This window comes from Danio rerio, chromosome 9, assembly GCF_052040795.2.
Source record: "Danio rerio strain M-AB ecotype USA chromosome 9, GRCz13ab, whole genome shotgun sequence".
NCBI classification, from domain to species: Eukaryota; Metazoa; Chordata; class Actinopteri; order Cypriniformes; family Danionidae; genus Danio; species Danio rerio.
In genome coordinates this window covers 34,391,165-34,410,032 of record NC_141029.1, presented here as the reverse complement: position 1 = coordinate 34,410,032, position 18,868 = coordinate 34,391,165, and the positions used below count along the sequence as shown (strand labels likewise).

The 18,868-nt window shown below is 36.6% G+C and overlaps 1 long non-coding RNA gene across 2 annotated transcripts in view; it reads right to left on the bottom strand.

The window, feature by feature from the left end:
• Positions 1–1,110: 1,110 nt before the first annotated feature.
• Positions 1,111–18,868, bottom strand: part of LOC141376156 (uncharacterized) — an 82,313-nt gene continuing 64,555 nt past the window's right edge. The window contains exons 3-4 of one of the 2 annotated variants that reach the window (XR_015499647.1): positions 3,145–3,462; positions 1,111–2,972 (exon numbers count right to left, since the gene is read on the bottom strand). This is a non-coding gene — a long non-coding RNA (uncharacterized LOC141376156). The remainder of the gene's footprint in view (positions 2,973–3,144; positions 3,463–18,868) is intronic. The other variant, XR_015499649.1, reaches the window with a different exon arrangement.

Sequence of the window (18,868 nt, the reverse complement as noted above, 5' to 3'; positions counted from 1 at the left end):
TACTTGAACCCTCTTTTTGATGTGTGGTGCACACAAATAGCCTTGTCACATTACCACACAATCCCACGCTAATGTAGCTTTACACACATTATTCAAAATTCATCCGCAAGCTGTCACATAATACACTTCTTGGCCAACTCAATCACCCTATGCTTGTCTGACAGAGAGGCCATGTCTCCGATCTCCCCCTCCAGCGAACCCAGCCACTGTGGAATGGAGGTTTTTTTGGAGGGGCTCTATGTATAGCTGTCTCAAACATCGCCCCGTCAGGCCACATTCTGTGGACACTTGTGGCGGATGGTGCCGTTTACAATCTGTGGGCTCCAGTGATTGTTGGTCAGAAACGTCTGTGTAAAAAATAGGAAATAATGATGGGCTTGGTGCTCATTGTGCCTCTTCATGGTATTAAAGGTCAGCATTGAATGCAGAGCAAGAGACACAGAGCTCGTAAACAGGGCTCAGAATAGCACGGGTCCAGTAAGCTGAGAGAACCGCGGCTCTGCCTGATACAAAGAACTCAAGTGGTGTTCACAGGAATGCCAGGAAAGGAAGGTTTGGATGGATTTTGTCTTTTGTACATATTTGTTAAGTGTTCATTATAATGATCTTTTTTTCTTGTGTTAAGTGAGTGATGTGCATGTCATGAAGAACAAAGCACTTTAAAACTATTAGAGCTACAGTATTTAAAAACTTTAAAACTTTTTTTTGTATTAAAAAAATTACAACAAAATGTATATTTTATTCAAATGAATATATTTAGTAAGTAAACATTAGACAAATAGTACTGTAAGTAAAACTACAATATTCTTTTTTAGGTTTTACTATGTGAAGTTTCACAAACTAATTTCACGAGGAGCACGTGATATGATTGATCGTGGAGCACGTGATATGATTGATCGTGGCTGGTCTCTCCTCTGTAATCATTAGGAAGTCAATCAGTTTAAATAGCCCGACTAGCATTACTGCCTTGTCTTCATTTTTTGAAGAATCCTCCGGTCCACCCCATCTTCCCCTTTCCCCCTTTTACCAGAGGGCGCTCTCGAGAGCGACCTGATCTTGTACCACCTAATGAAATATATACATAGCAAAAAAAGTTCTACAATAAATATTTGGTAAACAAACTCACATTTACTTGAGAAGAAAATGACAACATATTTGATCTTATCTTGACATTTGTGGGACTTTTAAGTGAAACATTTTTAAAAAATTGTTTGCTGAACCTGCGGGTGATTAAATGTAAATCACTACAGGCACTGTAAATGTCCAAATAGAAACAAACTAAAAGTAATGCTTGTGGCTCTTGACAAGATATTAAGGACTCATGAAGTGACATATTTACAAGAGAAAAATGGTCAATAACACAATTCACAATGACATATATCAAATGATAGGGAATCTGTAAGAAGTTAGTCTTCTTGATTGAGATCACATACAAATGTAATGTTATACTTTATAGGTTGGAGCATCAGTTAAAAAAAAAGTAAATATCATTTTAATAACAATACAAAGCATGTGTTTCCCCCCTCTCTTGTTAACAAATAGCATCAACTAAGATGTGTTTTTGGCCCTTCATTATTAATTTTACTTGCCTGTGTATGTATTTTTCACTCTCAAAGTGCATGCACCTGTTGACTTGCATTTTATACAGTAAATCACCAAGAGCCACATATTCATGAATCTATTCTTTACTCCATGTGAACTGGAAATTGCTACAGATGAAGATGTCATATGAATAGGTAGTGGGTTTTATTTTGGCTCCTCCCTTCATCTTTCACTTGCAGCAAATAAACAGCGGGCAGGGCATGGCTAATGGTTAGGTTTTGATTAAAAACTACCCAAACAAACAGTTTTTCAGTGGATTAACTTGCATGGATTATTTTGTTCACCTTCAGACTAACAATGTGTGCTGGCAAAATAAACATTGTAAATTAAGATTTCATGCAAACTGTAATGTTAAAGATCTTGAATAGCTGCAAGACATTTTAATTTTAATATCTTTTTAAATTAAGAAACTATATCAGCAAGTGGGGTCAGAAAATGTATTTATTTTTTGTCTGATCCCATTGACAGATTTTCTTTTTCTCCTTCTAGTTTCTAGTTTATTAATCATAATAAACACTATTAATTTTGTTAAACTGAAAAAAAAAACTGACTAAACATCTAATCTGATCTTGGTTTAAGAAAAACTGACTAGATAGTTGTACTAGAAAGCAAGACTAATCATAAGTTTCTCCTTAATTAACGGTCTAAGTCTCTGGGGTACTGTGGGTACTGTGAATCTATATGTAGCTTTTCTCCCCCCTTATATCTCTCTTCTGTTCAATCCACACAATAAATTGAATTATGTCATCATTTTGACTTGTTTTAAATAACTTTGAGCTACGAACTGTGAATTTTGCCATAATGCAGCATGGTTCAGCAAATCCTTTGGAGTTTTGCTGACACATTTATCAGTTGGCCTATTTTGCACTTGCTATTAATCTACTTAAATGCAAACTGATTTATTTATGTATTATTATTGTTTATATATTATGCATATGAAAGCTTTTTATAACCACTGATGGTGAAATAACCACTTTCATACTATTTAAAATTCAGATTTAGACCTTTGAAGTGAGATGCTGAACATTTTTTTCAGTATTGTCGTTTTCCAACATTGTTCAAATGATCTTCTTTTGTGTTCAACAGGACAAAGAAACTTCAACATGACTGGAATCACTTTAAATGAGTAAATGTAAATTAGATTAGTAAACGGTGACTAAATCTTCATTTTTAGGTAAACTATCAACTATCCCTTTAAGTGGTGATTAATGAATCCCCAGGTCAGTATGAGAAACCGTGCTGATTTCTGACCCTGCAGTAGTTAATGGCTAAATGTCAGTCATTAAGATGGTCAGAGCAGTTGATATTAACTTTCCACTCTCCGTCTAGTTACATAAAGTCATCACAGATATCTTCCAACATGGAAAAACCTAAAGGAAACCAGAGAGATGACACACACATGACTCATTTATTCATACTCCTGCGACAAAATATTTTGAACTGTATTGTATGCTATTTTGAGTCTCGCAAACACGCTGTGTGCAATAGTGCGTGTGGGCATTGTCTTTGCATTACGCGCTGTGGGCGTCTGTATTAGCTCACCTGTGCAGCACAAAGCCTCATGTCCCCGCGGTCACACTCAATTAGCCGCCACTGAGCGCGTGCAGGGCTGCCTCTCTTGTTTGCTGCATTGGCTGATGGCCCCAGTGATAGCATTGAGCCGCTGTCTCCTCTCCAGCTCCAGCATGCAGCGCTCTGTCTGCTGATGGCTGCCATGATAGCATTCACAGCTGCACCGGGACGCTTTCATCTGCTGCACATCTCCCGGCGTCATGCCAGGCGCAAGCAAGTGAGGGCACGAACTGTATCCGGCCACCCACTGCCTATATGGCCTGTCCATAGCAGAGGTCACACTTTACACTACACGATAGGAGGAAAACACCATAAATGTTTGGTCACAATGTAAACAGTGCTAACTGTAGCTAATGCTTGCTAGGCCAGAGAGGAGTGACAGTCATTTTGCAATACGCTATTACAGAATTATGCTTTCTTTTTAGTATTTTTAAGTCTTGCCTAGGGTTTTGGAGGTTCTGAGAGTTTTCTTTTATCCTCCTTTATGGTAATTTTAAAATATTTAGTATTTATAGGGTATATTATATCTACAAGAGTTTTTTTTTTTTTTTTGCAGTGTTTTACACTTGGCGACGCGGTGGCAAGAAGGTCGCTGGTTTCAGTCCTGGCTGGGTCAGTTGGCAATTCTGTGTGGAGTTTGCTTCGGGTGCTCCGGTTCCCCCACAGTCCAAAAACATGCAGTATAGGTAAATTGAATAAATTGAATGTATGTGTGTGCATGTGAGAGTGTATGGGTGTTTCCCCAATACAGGGCTGCAGTTGATATGGCATCCGCTGTGTAAAACATATGCTGGATAATTTGGTGGTTTATTCCGTTGTGGTGAACCCTGATGAATAAAGAGACTCAGGAAAATGAATGAATGTTTTGAACTTAACCTGGCAGTTGTCATGTGACCAACTGATTGTTCAATTGGACTATGTGCATTTTCATAGTTTGACACCCAGATGAAGGCTTGTTTGTCGCTACGCATTGGTGCACTTTTTAATGTAAAGTCATGTAAGAAACGTTTTTGAGTGACTTAGGGTTATACTTTTTAAATTGTATGTTGTTTATTTTGTTTTAATTTCATTTTGAGACAATGGTCAAACCTCTATTTTATTTAACAAAATGTGTTACTATTGATTTGTAGCAATATGAACTATAGGACACAATACAGCAGAGGATTTTCATTCTGTTAGCCTTAAATTAAGTCACTCATGCATTTACATTTCTTTCTAAATGGTTTTCAATGTCTTCCTACAGAAATAATTCAATAGCTGACAAAAAATAGTCACTTCAGAAGTTTCAGAATGAAAGTGTTTTTATTAAAGCAATTCAGTGATTCACTCATAAATATTATTGACTAAAAGACAATTACAGATTCTCAGCTTGGAACTTCAGTGATTCACTGAAAAGTGTCACTTTGAAAGTTTCTGACTGAAATCATTTATTCATTCATTCATTCATTTTCTTTTTGGCTCAGTCCCTCAATTAATCAGTGGTCGCCACAGCAGAATGAACTGCCAACTTATCCACCATGTTTTCTGCAGCGGATGCACTTCCAGCTGCAACCCAATACTGGGAAACATCCATACACACTCATTTACATACATACAATACGGCCAATTTAGTTTATTCAATTCACCTATAGCGCATGTCTTTGTACTGTGAGGGAAACTGGAGAACCCAAGGGAAACCCACGCAAACACAGGGAGAACATGCTAACTTTGCACAGAAACGACAGTAGGCCTGTTAAAGGAAAAGGTGTTAATCACTGGGCCACTGTGCCACCCTATGAAGGGAAAGGTGGAGGAGTAGGGGTGGAAGGGGGGATCCTTCAAATCGAAGATGACTGTAGTGAGAAACCGTGGCTTTTTACAGTGGGTTAGGAATTGTCTGATTAGTGGATCATTCATAGTTAATGCAGAACCAGCCATGTTCGATCATAATCAAGTGATTCTCTCGAAATTAGATTTTCAAATAAACTTCATTTAGTACATTAAGTTAAGCTGTATGAAACTGAGAAATATTAATTTGGTAGCCATTTGAAATTTAAATTTAATGTATATACCGTATAACAAATATATAACATTATTTCTATAAAACTTTATTTTGTTTAAAGTAATAACAGCATCTTAATGTATCACTAAATGAAATTGTCTAGCTTCTTTAAAGACTACCTTTAAAAAAAATATTTAAACATGCATTAAGCTTGAAATGAATAGTCACCAAAAAGTATTTATTTTCAAAATGCATGTTAAGTTTTATTGTGAACAATTTATGTATACTTGTTTTTCCTAAACATTGTTTAATCAAAATAACCTTTCTGTGAAAACAGCTCATTCACTAGGTTCACTTCAATCTTTTAGTCCTCGCTTGTGAATTAACATTAGTTTGCCTCCACATGTGAGTCCAACATCTCAAATCCAATCAGCAACTGATGAATAAAAGACATTGGGACTTTTTTGACATTTCTATTACTTCTACTCAAATGTATGTCAAAATACGTAATGAAAGCTCAATTTCCCAAAGATGATACAGTTGAAAATAAATAAGTCCTGATGAAAGCTTGGCCCTGAAGTCACAGTTAGCATTAGTACTACACAAACATATGCCCATGTGAGTGACACAGTTTATGTTGTTGCACTTTCTGTACCATTGGTAGTAAAACCCCCAAAAAAGAGTAAAGGGTAATGATTCTTCTCCCAGCTCAAGATCCTGTGTGTTAATGATGAATAGGACTCCACACTTGAGTGACACTGGATGGGTTTTAAGGCCAACGACCTTCTCCCTAATAGATGACCACTCAAACACTCATCACTCACCCAACACACATCATTATCTGTGAATGAATCATTGGTTTATTCATTAAGAACACTCTCACTGGGGAAGAGGCGACAAATTCAGCCAAAGGTCAGCACTGTCTCTCACCACTGACTTCTGTTCTGCATCATCTAGTCAAACTGACAACTTACAATATCTACATTAAAGGTGTACAGTAGTGACAGCTAAGCTCAAGACTGCAAACTGAATGACTACTAAGTTGAACTAAGCTAAGAGTACTAATATAGCCATTATGCATGTATCCTTAAAGGGATAGTTCACTCAAAAATTAAAATGTACTCACTATTTGAATTTGTCAAGGTATGGGACCACTTGAGGAATCAAGTGGCTCCATACAGGTTTCTTTTTCTTTTTTAACACAAAAAAAGATTGTAATCACTGATTTTTAGAGTAGGAAAATCAAATACTATGGTAATCAGTGGTTACAGGTTTTTCCAAATATCGTATTTTGTGTTCAACAGAAGAAAGAAACTCAAACAGGGTTGTGACAAGTGCAGGGTGAGTAGATGATGACAACATTTTCAGTTTTGAGTGGACTATGCCTTTAAGTTGCTCCAGGGAATTTGCAGTACAGGCCTGTAGCCAGGGGAGGTTCGGGTGGTTCGAAAGACCCACCCCTCACTGACAAAGGTCCAGAATTTGTCCCATATATGAGCTCATTTGTCCTATTTTGACTGCTATGCCATAAGAAATTGTGAAAATAATACATCGAAGTAAGCTTTAAGGGAACTCCTGTGTTGGCTGCTGCATCAGCGTGACTGAGAAAAATTGAATGTGAGGGCCAGTTTGCAATTTACTGTAAATGAAATGTGTAAATGTGAAGAGTACTTCAAGCTTTTTTTTATTAGAAAACAAGTTCATAGATGTTCAATATGACCCCCTTCAGACACTTGAGTGAAATCAACCCAAAAGTAGTGGTATTCTTTTTGAATTACCATGTATTTTCCAGGAATTGAATTCAATATCTGTGTTCAATTTCCATTTTTCAGAGACTTTTTCCTTTAATCATTAATTTGATCACCATAAAAAAAAAATTGTTCATACCTTTTTTGGAATGATATTCATTGTGACAGCTCATATAAACTGCACTGAAAATGTTTCTCTTCTATTGTAATGTTGATTATAGAAAAATGATAATATATAGAAAAATAACTGTGTTAATTTCACACAGGTAAATATTTTACAGATAGTATTTTAATCATTTGTTTTAGATTTAGTACATTGGCAAATAAAAGTTAATCATTTATTTTTGGAAACATGTTGTCCTTATAATAGCCGTTTTTCCTACACAGAAAAGAAGGTCTATACTGTGAATAAGAAGGGGAGCCCACATCAAATTAAATTAACAGTAAGGATTTTATGTACACTGAAAGCATAATAAATGCTAGGAAAAATGGCAGCTTTAATGTTTCAGATCACCCAGAAAACTAATAATCTTATGTTAGCCCAACTAAACATTTTTTTGTATTACTGACAAATTATTTTAGGTCAGTGCAGCTGATGTTTTCAAAAGATGAGTGAACAAAACAAAACAAAAGGAAATAAGGATTATGTTTGTTTTCTGTTGTACTGGATTAATTTTTTTACAGTGTACCAAAAAACCCTATGTTTTGGCACCTCCGTTCTAATGTTTGTTAAATACAGTATTATAACTGATCGTTTTAAATGATTTATTTATTTATTTTATCTTATTTAAACTGACATGTGACAGAAAAAAATAGTTCTTTAATGCTTAATAATCTTATACAAGAAATTCAACTATCCAGGTATTATCGCAAATACATTTAAGCTTGTTTAAAAATAAACTTGTGTCAAACACTCATGCTCTCCTAAAGCCAGTCATGATGTTCCAGTTCTGTCGTTTGACTCTTTTGCCTGTTCAAGCAGCTGATAATTTCTTATCACCACTTTACTGGAGGTGCTTATCTGGATGGCTCTTTTAGTCTCATGGGTCTGCGATGCCCACCCTCCAGGGCCACATCCTCACTCCACTGCCTCCCCAGAGCCTCTCCTGCCTTGTCCAAATCTGTAATTGTGGTCTAATGGCCGTGTTTGAAGCTGATCTAGCACATAAACAGGCGAAGGAAGTCTTTAGAGCCTTAATCACTCAGTCCCTCCCTCTCTCTCCCTCTCTCTCTCTCTCTCTCTCTCTCTCTCTCTCTCTCTCTCTTTCTCGTTCTCTCCTTCCTCGTCTCCCCTTCTCTGGTTGAGTCGATCAGGCCTCTGCTTCCCAGACAACTGCAAACAATTAGGCAAATTAGTGGCTCCGCCATCACCATCAAGAGGCCTGCTTGTTTATATCTTAATTGAAGCGAATGTCAAAACAGTCAAGGTTTGAAAGAAACAAGATGCGTCCATGAGATGAAATTCAAACTGCCAGCCAGCCCAAATATTAAGAGTGTTTGTTTAATAGCGTGCGACCAACTGGGAAAAAGAAGGATATAAGAGAAAAAATGTGGAGGCAAAGAGAGCGAGAGAGAGAGTGGGAGAGGGTAGATATAAAGAATACATATGGAAGAAATGCATGCTGACATTTTCCACATCTGTATAGTCTATAAGATATTTCTTTTATCTGTTTGGCCCTCTTGTTTCTGTGTTCTTGGATTAATTTGATGCTCACAATCCTTGTAAAAGCTTTTTACTAAATAGAAAAAGTAACTATGCAGTATTCAATGGGCTCCTCTCCTCCCCCTCGTCGTGTACAATACATAAATAAACAGGAATGACCTGATTGAGATGTAAAAGGCAGGGACTCTGCTCTGGGAGCCATTCGTTACAATGATGCATTAACCATAGTGTTCTCAGCAAGGGCAATGGCACTATGCACACTAAACAGGGACTGCCTAAACTAATGGCTTTCAGAAAGAATACATATTCATTCCGGTGGCATGACAGTGTTTATTCATGAGGCTTGACTTTTTTTTTTGTTTACTTGTGGATTGTTGTACAAGTACAGATAAGTGACGTCACCTACTGGTGATGTGCCATACGTAGCACCTTTGCAGACACACTTGGCCTCTTCAGCTGCACTGCAGTAACTTAATACTACAGTTTCCTAGCGCACATGAAACATGTGCAATGGCACAATTCAGAGTCACTAAACATTCCTAAAAATCACAAAAATCATGAGCAGATGTGATGGGAGAAGCAAGTGCCTTCAATGCTGTCTATCTTAAAAAACAAGATTGACATGTTGGAGTAAAGCTAAATATTGTACATAAACAAAACTTTTAATGGCTCCATTACCAAAAATGTCTTTTTGAAGTTTTTTCCCCAGGCTTTTTACTTTATTTATAAAAAATTAAAATAAATAAAAAACACAAATGTTCTGACAATTTGAGCTACCTGCTTCAGAATGTGCCCCCATTCAAAAATAGATATAACACAGCTCGATGATGAAATGCAGTATGTTGCTAATCCAATATGTTTCATCCAATTAAAATAATTAAGGTAATGGTTCACATCTAAATTTTATCACTTGACTCAATGAAAAATAAATAATTTGCCTTAAACAATGTTTTCTATCTCCATGAGAACAATTTTATATAACCTGGTACAAAGCATATTTATCTTATAAATTTAAGCTCTCTTTTTGTTTTAAACCAGAAGATATAGTTTTAATCAAAACAACAATTCCCATAAAATGTTCATTCATCCAATTAAAGAAATAGGATAATGGTTTTACATCTATTCAATTGAGTCAAAGAAAAATTAATCATGTGCCTTAATTTTTATTTTTATTTTTTTTTCATTAAAGTACAAATCATATCATAATGATTGCTGTATGGGCAACTGAAGCTAGGAGAACACTCAAACTTGAGTATCTCTGTTGTCAGTAATCTGGCAGAATAAGCTGATAGGAGACAGCACAGCACTGTCAGTTAACTATTTTAATCTGAGCTCGGAACACGAACAGCCAGGGCCAGGGCATTGCTTTTACACACTACCCTCGTTGATGGTGATGGCCAATATTTTATAAATAAATAAAATATTGGGCATAAATTACAGAAGCCAACTTAAACATGAACACACGTGAAGTTTATAACAAAACATACCATGTATTTTTACTAATATCGCATAAACTAACTCTAAACCATTTCCCATGATGCACCTGGCAAGTGCTGTGGGCCAGATCATTAGTGTGTTTAACCTTAAAATTTTACATTGGTCAAAACAAACATTTCTTGGTTGATCTCCTAAAACATTTATATTTAACTCTGTTTTGAACTTAAAATATATTACCTGAAAAATAAAACAAATAATATTAAACTGAATGAAAGATACATTTTTAATTGGATGAAGTACTGCTTGAATTGTTTTTTCAGCTACCAGCTTAAATTTGATGTTTAATAATGCCCGAACCATTACAAACTCTAACCCCAACCTTTGCACCATACACTGTAAAAAAAAATGCAGGGTTCCACACAATCCAATCATGTTGACCCAACACAAATCGATTAGGGTAGCATGAATAATCTCACCAGAATTTATTATTATTTTTTTTTTAATAAAAAGGTGACACTTTAGGGCACAATTCATGGTTTTAAAAAACCATTAACTAGCACTACTAGTTTAATAAACTACTAATTAGCTGTTCATTAATAGTTAGTAAGGTATACTTTGGGTTTAAAACTAGAGCTGCGGGATTATAGGATGCAAAATAATATCATACTTTATAACTACTAATAAACAGTTAATATCTTGATAATAAGCAGGTAATATGTCAGCTGTTAATAGCATTAATTGTGACTTAAACAAAGTGTTAACGATAAAATTCTATATTTACTGCTGCCCAAAAGTGTAAGATTTTTGAATGTTTTTGAAAGACGAGTCTTATGCTTAACAAATGATAAAATATCCTAAAAATTAACTAAATTATTTAAAATAATATTTCTATTTTTAATATATTTAAAAATGTATTTATTCCCAGCCATCACTCCAGTCTCTAGTGCATATAGTGTATAATCCTTTTTAAAACATGCTGATTCATTGCTCAAAACATTTCTTATCATTATTAGTGTGAAAACAGTTATTAACAATATTTGAAACATTAAAAAAAATCATTTCATTTTGAAAGGGAAACAGTGATTTTATTTTTTATATGATTTTTGGGGCTTTTCACCAATCAAATTACATAAATAGTTTCATTTTAATTATATTTTGTCATATTTTAGAGCTAGAAAAGCCTTAAAATTGCTCAATATCCCTGAAGTCAAAATAACCTATAAGTAACTATTTGAGGTCCCTACAATAACGTGACATCCTAATCAAAACAACAAGACAATAATCTGATGAAACACCAAAAATAAAGATCTATGATAATGCCTAAAAACACAGTCTTGGAGGTAATACAGATACCAGATACCAGTGCTGATCCTGATTGTTGTGTGCAGTAGGTAGATGGATGTTTATGGAGCAGGTGAGCTCAGAAGTTTGGCTCCAGCATTAGGGGCCCAGACAGACATATAGACTCTACCTATCAGGCACTGGTCTGCACAGAGCCCACGAGTATCAGCACTCTAATTGGATCAGTGGCACGAATGTGATTACCGCTGGCGTATTTATTTACATAATAATTATTATTGCCAGCCCTGCGGTGCCAGAGGATGTGGAGGGGGGAGGGTTGGAATATGGCTGATCCATGTATGCGCGTCTGTGTGTGTGTCTGTGTATTGTGTTGAATGTGTGTGTGAGAGGTCGTCAAACGTGCCTCCCCCTTCAGTGCAGAGCTGATATGATGGCATTATTCTATTAGTGCTCCAGTGTGAAGTTTGAAATGAGCTCTGATTGGATTAGTTAACGGCGAGGACTAGATAGTGCGGAATGAGGTTAGCGGCAGCACACGCAGCTCGAGCGGCCGTAATTAGGAGTCTGTCCAGGGAGAGTGTTTGGAAATGTGCCAACACGCATCAACGACTCCTCCTATCGCAAGTCCAAATATAAAAGATAGGTGTTTTTTTAAGCTTAATTTTTGTTGTTATTTATTGTTTATTTATAAGGGTAGTTCCGTTCCTTAATGCTAATTTGTCATGTACTGAAGGACATGATTGCCAACCTATTTTTCCAATGTATATATATATGTGTGTGTGTGTTGGTGTGTGTGTGTATACATATACAGTTGAAGTCAGAATTATTATGCCCCCAATTTTTAGTATTATTAATTTTGTAAACATTTCCTAAATGATGTTTAACAGAGTAAGGAAATTTTCACAGTATGTCTGATAATATTTCTTCTTCTGGAGAAAGTCTTATTTGTTTTATTTTGGCTAGAATAAAAGCAGTTTTTGATTAAAAAAAAACATTTTATGGATAAAATTATTAGCCCCTTTAAGCCATTTTTTTCGATAGTCTACAGAATAAACCATCGTTATACAATAACTTGCCTAATTTCCCTATCCTGCCTAGTTAACCTAATTTACCTAGTTAAGCCTTTAAATGTAACTTTAAACTGTATAGAAGTGTCTTGAAAAATATCTAGTAAAATAATATTTACTGTCATCATGGCAAAGATAAAATAAATCAGTTATTTGAAATGAGTTATTAAAACTATTATGTATGTATATATATATATATATATATATATATATTATAAAAATACAAAAAGCAGCTTAAAAATGTTTGATTGCAAATAAAAAAAGTTATGATTTACTCATAAATTAATAGAAATGAATATTGAAATTTGATAGCCTTATGTGGTGAATGCATTTTATACATATATATATAGCTTTTGGTGTTGCTGCCATTGTAACAGCTACAAATAATAACTTGACTTCTAGTAGATAATTTAGAAAAGTGGCAGAAAGTAGATTTTTCCGATTAATCATCTGTTAAACTGCATCCCATTATAAACCAGAGTAGAGGGCAAATTCTTCAGCCGGATAGTGCTCCATCTCATACTTCAGCCTCCACATCAAAGTTCCTAAAAGCAAAGAAGGTGCTCCAAGATTGGCCAGCCCAGTCACCAGACATGAACATTACTGAGCATGTCTGGGGGTATGATGAAGGAGGAGGCATTGAAGGTGAATCAAAATAATCTTGATGAACTCTGAGAGTCCTGCAAGAAGGCTTTCTTTACCATTCCAGATGACTTTATTAATAAGTTATTTGAGTCATTGCAGAGATGTATGGATGCAGTTATCCAAGCTCATGAGAGTCATGCACAACATTCTTTCTTTTTCCACTGCAGCATGACTTATTTTTTTTATATGTTATTTTTGTTAAGTGACAAGACTTTTGTCTAAGCAAAGTCAGACCCTACTGTCCTAATTAAATAATTAAAATCAAGGCATTATTATATTTTATTTTTATATAATAAACGTAATCTAGAGTGTCCAGGAGTAAATGCGGTCCTGGAGATCTGCAATGGTCTTAAAGAAATGTGGTCCTGGAGAACTGCAGTGATAAAAACCTCACCTGTGTGTAGCCTTATAGTAACACTTAAACTCTGATTTGCTTGTTCACATGTATTTGATTAAGAGTAAAACTCTGCCAGACTGTGGCTTTTTAGAATCAAACTTGCCTATACCTGTTTTATGGCATCACTACAAAAGAAAGAAAAAAAACATTCTGGCAGAATGATAGAATTTAATATTTTTACTTTAGATATTTAACATATAGATACACATATTTTTGGCTATTGTATCCATTACAGTAACTAATATTCACATCAAAATATGTATCTATTCCTAGGCAGCTGTCTGTCCATCAATCAGCTCATCAGACAATCCATCCCTTATTGTGCCTTGATGTATCATTGTTTGCCAACCCAGTCCTGTTGAATGTAGTTAAAAGAGTTTAGTAAGCATGTAATAGTGTTTAATCACAGTGTTCCTCAAACAGCCCATTACAGCAGTGTTGAGTGGCAGCATTACATGGCGCCTGCGGGGTCTGAACAAACCACCTTTTGTTAATAAGGCCCCATTAATCAGAGCCATTACAGAAGCCACCGGACCACAGGGCCATGCCGTGCATGATAAATATCCTCCAAACAGAAACAATTTACCCACCCCGTCTAAACAAACCTCTATTGTGTGTGCGTGCGTGTGTATGTGTGTTTATATAACAATACATGTGTCAAATGTTCCAATGATGTCCCAAGACTTGTTCCACTCTGACTGTACTAATTAGATTCCCCTTAAAACACAGCAAGTGCTCATTTATGCGCCTATGAAGGAGAACAATGCTTCGAGGGCATACAGTATGTGTGTGTGAGTGTGTGTATGTGTGAACAGTGATGGGCGCAGGGCGGAACAGGAACCACGCACTCTGGCTAAAGTGACCCTGAGGAGCAGTTGAGGTTGAATGTTGGAGGGCTGCCTGTGGGCCGACGTGTCTGCAGACGCGGCCGTGTCTCATTCAGTGTTGAGCGTGTGCTGTTCCCTGTCATTACCACAACTCCTCCAGGACCAAACACTGTCCACCCAAACCAGGACTAATAGATTATTTGTAAAAAATGCAGCCTGGCCATAATGGTTTGGTCCCTGTGTTTGAGTAAAAACGCACTTTTTGACAAATGAATTAATCTATTTTTAATGCAATAAATCACACACACACACACACACACACAATATTTACAATAAGGTTTGATTTGTTATTTAACATAAGCTAATGCATGATATATTGTAATAGTAGTAGTCGAATAATAGTTTTATAGCATTTATTTTTAATATAGTAATAATTAATATTCTTATTAATTATTATATTTATATCATTATTATTATTATTGACAAGGATGTGTTTTTCTTTCTATTTAAACAATACAAGAGATCATTTGTGTACATTTGTCCTCTAAAGCCACAGCCATATCACCCTACAGCCCAAGACCAGTTACTCACTGAAGCTAAGCAGGTTTGAGCCTGGTCAGTACTTGGATGGGAGACCAAATGGGAACACTAAGTTGCTGTTGGAAATGGTGTTAGTGAGGCCAGCAGGGGGCGCTCAACCTGCGGTCTGTGTGAGTCCTAATGCCCCAGTATAGTAAAGGGAAAGGGGATACTGTACTGTCAGTGGGTGCCGTCTTTCGGATGAGACATTAAACAAAGGTCCTGACTCTCTGTGGCCATAAAAGTCCCATGGCACTTCTCATAAAGAGCAGGGGTGTAGAGAAGGGTCTGGATGCAGACCTGGTGCAGTGCAATCCAATGCTTTTTAATGCGCTCACCTAACCCCACCACTAACCCTACCCGTCACAGTGACGTCACTCACTCCATTAAGTGCATTGTATCTGACATTGCATCGCTGAGGGATGCAATCTCAGCTTGAATCATAAAGGCTGCATCCAGATACTGTTGGGGGTGTAACCCTTGTGTCCTGGCCAATTTTGCTCCATCTGCGCTTACCCATCATGGCCTCCCAATCATCGCCATCCACCAAACTGGCTCTATTCGCTGTCTTTCCACAACACTAATAGCTGGTGTGTGGTGTGGTTGTCCTGTGGCTGATGTTGCATCATCTAGGTGGATGCTGCACACTGGTCGTGGTGTGGAGAGACCCCACTCATTATTGTGAAGCACTTTGGGTGTATGGCCATACACAGTAAATGTGCTATAGATACACTTTACCTTACCTAGAAGATTAAACTACATGGCTTTCAATGGCTAATTAAGTATGACAATTTTTTTTTTATAAATTAATATCATTAATATTGTATGAATCTAAACAAAAATAAAGTTATTTTGGAGCCATTTAAAGAGCAAACACATCATTAAGTCGTTTTAAAATTAATTATTATTGTGGTGTGAAATGTGTACCTGGAGTACCTGGAAACGTTTGGATCACACAAACAGTTAAGAGCTGGTAGATTTCTGTACACTGTTAAATTGCAAACAGACTTATGCATTGCTCTTCTCAACATGGCTTTGTCCTCTTGCAAGTCCCTCTTTGCTTGTTTTTGTCCTTCTTGCAATGATGGAGACTCATTTGTTCTGTCAGTTTCAGTTTTGCTCTATTCCTTTCCCTCATTAGTGGCATTCTGTTCATTTTGGTATCCCACATTCTCAACCACCATCCATTCTCCTTGTCCTGCCTTTTCTCCCTCTTTCTTTCTGCGGAGTGTCTAATTCCAGAGCTGGGATCTTCACAACAGATAACAGCACTAATTTCATTAATTATAAACCAATATGTTACTGGAAGCCTCCGGAGACTCCTGGCCAACACTGGCATCTGGTCCACAGCGCGGGGGGGAATTGAAAAGGTTAGACAAGAGAGTAGACAAGGAGTGAGAAAAGAAAGAGAAAGATAGAGGGATTAAAGAGCGCTGTCCTTGTCATTAGTGGATGAGAGAGGCCGACTATGAGATCACGTCCCATTCTTTGTCTAGAGTGGCGTATGGTTGATATTACTGTCTGTCAGCGTAAAACCATAAAAACCAAACCAGAACAGCTCATTGTCTCAAACTATCCGCAGACTAAAGATCAGGATTCAAATCAAAAACGCTTATGACGTTTCTTTGACTGGCCTAGAGTATTTACTTGCAGTTAAGGATTTACAGTACAATGACTTATATTCAAGCAATAACCAAATAATTTTACCGCAACTGAACATTTTGAGGTTGGTTTGGTTCTCAGATCATAACTGAAATGTAAAAATTCTTGTGCATTCTTCGCACCATATAGTAATTTTGTGCACATCATAAAAGCAGTTTCTTGATATTTCAAAAATGCTTTGGATAGGGATGAAGCGATTTACCGTGACCCGGTTGAAAATCGATTAAAAAATGTGACGTTTTGTCAGTTTAGTGGCTAATTTGTATGAATTCGTATGAGGTCAGTCGTACGAAAATGTTCGATTTTAAAAAGGAGGCGTGGCACCTAACCCCAACCGTCATTGGGTGATGAGCAAATCTTACTAAATTGTACGAATTCATACGAATTAGCCACTAAATCAAAAAGTTACGAATTCCCATGAGATTGCGTTAAAAATGACATAGGTGAAGTGCTCCAGACAAAACACTGTGCAAATACTGTAAAAGATGTTTACATACACTAACAAAACAACGAATATGACAAAGTGCAAATCTACTGTCATAAGCGTCTATACGCAAAAAGCTAATAATAGACCAACCACGCAGACCTGAGGATTGGCGGCATTGCTTGCTCTGACAAATCGTCACCTTATAATAAGGTTCTATCTGACATTTTTTGTCAAATTTGAGTTATTGACATATTCTTATTAAATGACAAATTATTTACATTATGGGATGTTTTTTATAAGTTGTTTACATTTTAAGACTTTATTTTAAAAACAAATTTTACACACATACTGTTTGCTTTGGAATGCAAAAACATTGAAGTTCAATATCTCAAAATCTTTTAGAATGCAAATAGAACCTTATAATTTCAAGGTGACTAAGTGCTAACGTTGCAAAGATCACACGGTGCATCAGTGTTTTCATAGCGAATGTGTGAAGATGTTTTTTACAGTGTCTGCTATAATGTTAAGGTTGTTTTCCTGTGTTTACATAGATGAATATGGCCACTGCGTAAATGCACAGTACAGTTACAGTCTTATTGTAGTGTAGTGGAATGACAATAAAGCTTGACTTGACTTGACTATATGACGTTTTCTAAATTATCAATTGATTATGTCATGTTGATCAAAATAGTATAAAAGGGTTTCCGTGCAGTAGTCTCACCACCTAAAACAGTGAATAGTCATTTCAGAACTACCTGTTCCTTATATTTCTAATGGACTTTTTTAAATTATTGTATTAGGTGGCACGGAGGCGCAGTGGCTAGCGATGTCGCCTCACAGCAAAAAGGTTGCTGGTTCGAGCCTCGGCTGGGTCAGTTGGCATTTCTGTGTGGAGTTGCTCTCTGTTCACATTGGTTTCCTCCGGGTGCTCCAATTTCCCCAACAAGCCCAAAGAAATGCGCTATAGGTGAATTGGGTAAGCTAAATTGTCCGTGACGTTATGATGTGTGTGAATGGAGTGCATGAGTGTTTCCCAGTGATGGGTTGCAGCTGGACGGGCATTCGCTGCGTAATGCATATGCTGGATAAGTTGGCAGTTCATTGACGACCCCAGATTAATAAAGGGACTAAGCTGAAATGAAAATGAATGAATAATATTTTATTATTTGTGCAGGCGAACCTTGACTATCAGTAGTAAAGATGAATAATAAAGGAAGTACATCACATGGATATTCAATTCATTCAGCTGAAAGAGTAGGAAGGCAAAACAAAGGAAGAGGTAGAAGAGACAGAGAACATAGTCGTGTTTTGTTTAAAAAAGGGCCTACTCTTGAGTTCAGTCACTACCTTACAATGGTCGAGTCGAAAGGTGGCAATTTAAAGTCCTTTAGGAATCTAAGATGATAAAGATGCTGCTGAGACTTCTTCACCATGGAGTTGAGAGCTAATGTTCATTGCTTGCACCATATCTCCATGCTTTTAATCTCTGGTAGGCCCACCACAACGGTGTTATCAATGTTGATAAGGATGGTGACACTGAAGTCACCACACAAAGTCACGTGTAAAATGAGTAGAGCAGGGTACTCAGAACAAAGTCATGTATAGGTTCCATTACAAAAGGTGAGGCAAGCACTTAGATGGCCAGTTGTGGTCACTTTAATATAAATGCCATTATATTCACTGAAACTCCAAAACAAGTCTTCCATCATATTACTTTTATTACCCTCGATGACAAAATCTTGTCAATTAGCTAGGTCATGCACATAACAAAACCAGTAACCAATCTGAGAACATGTGTGATTGGGTATAAAGATCAATACATAGTGTATTAATATGTGTGATTCAATATGTGCAGCTACAAATGTATTGCAACAAATTGAATTGAAGCATGCAGGTAGTTAGGTAAGTGGATTGATAGGTAGGGTTAGGTTGGTAGGTTGGGTGGATAGTTAGGAGCAT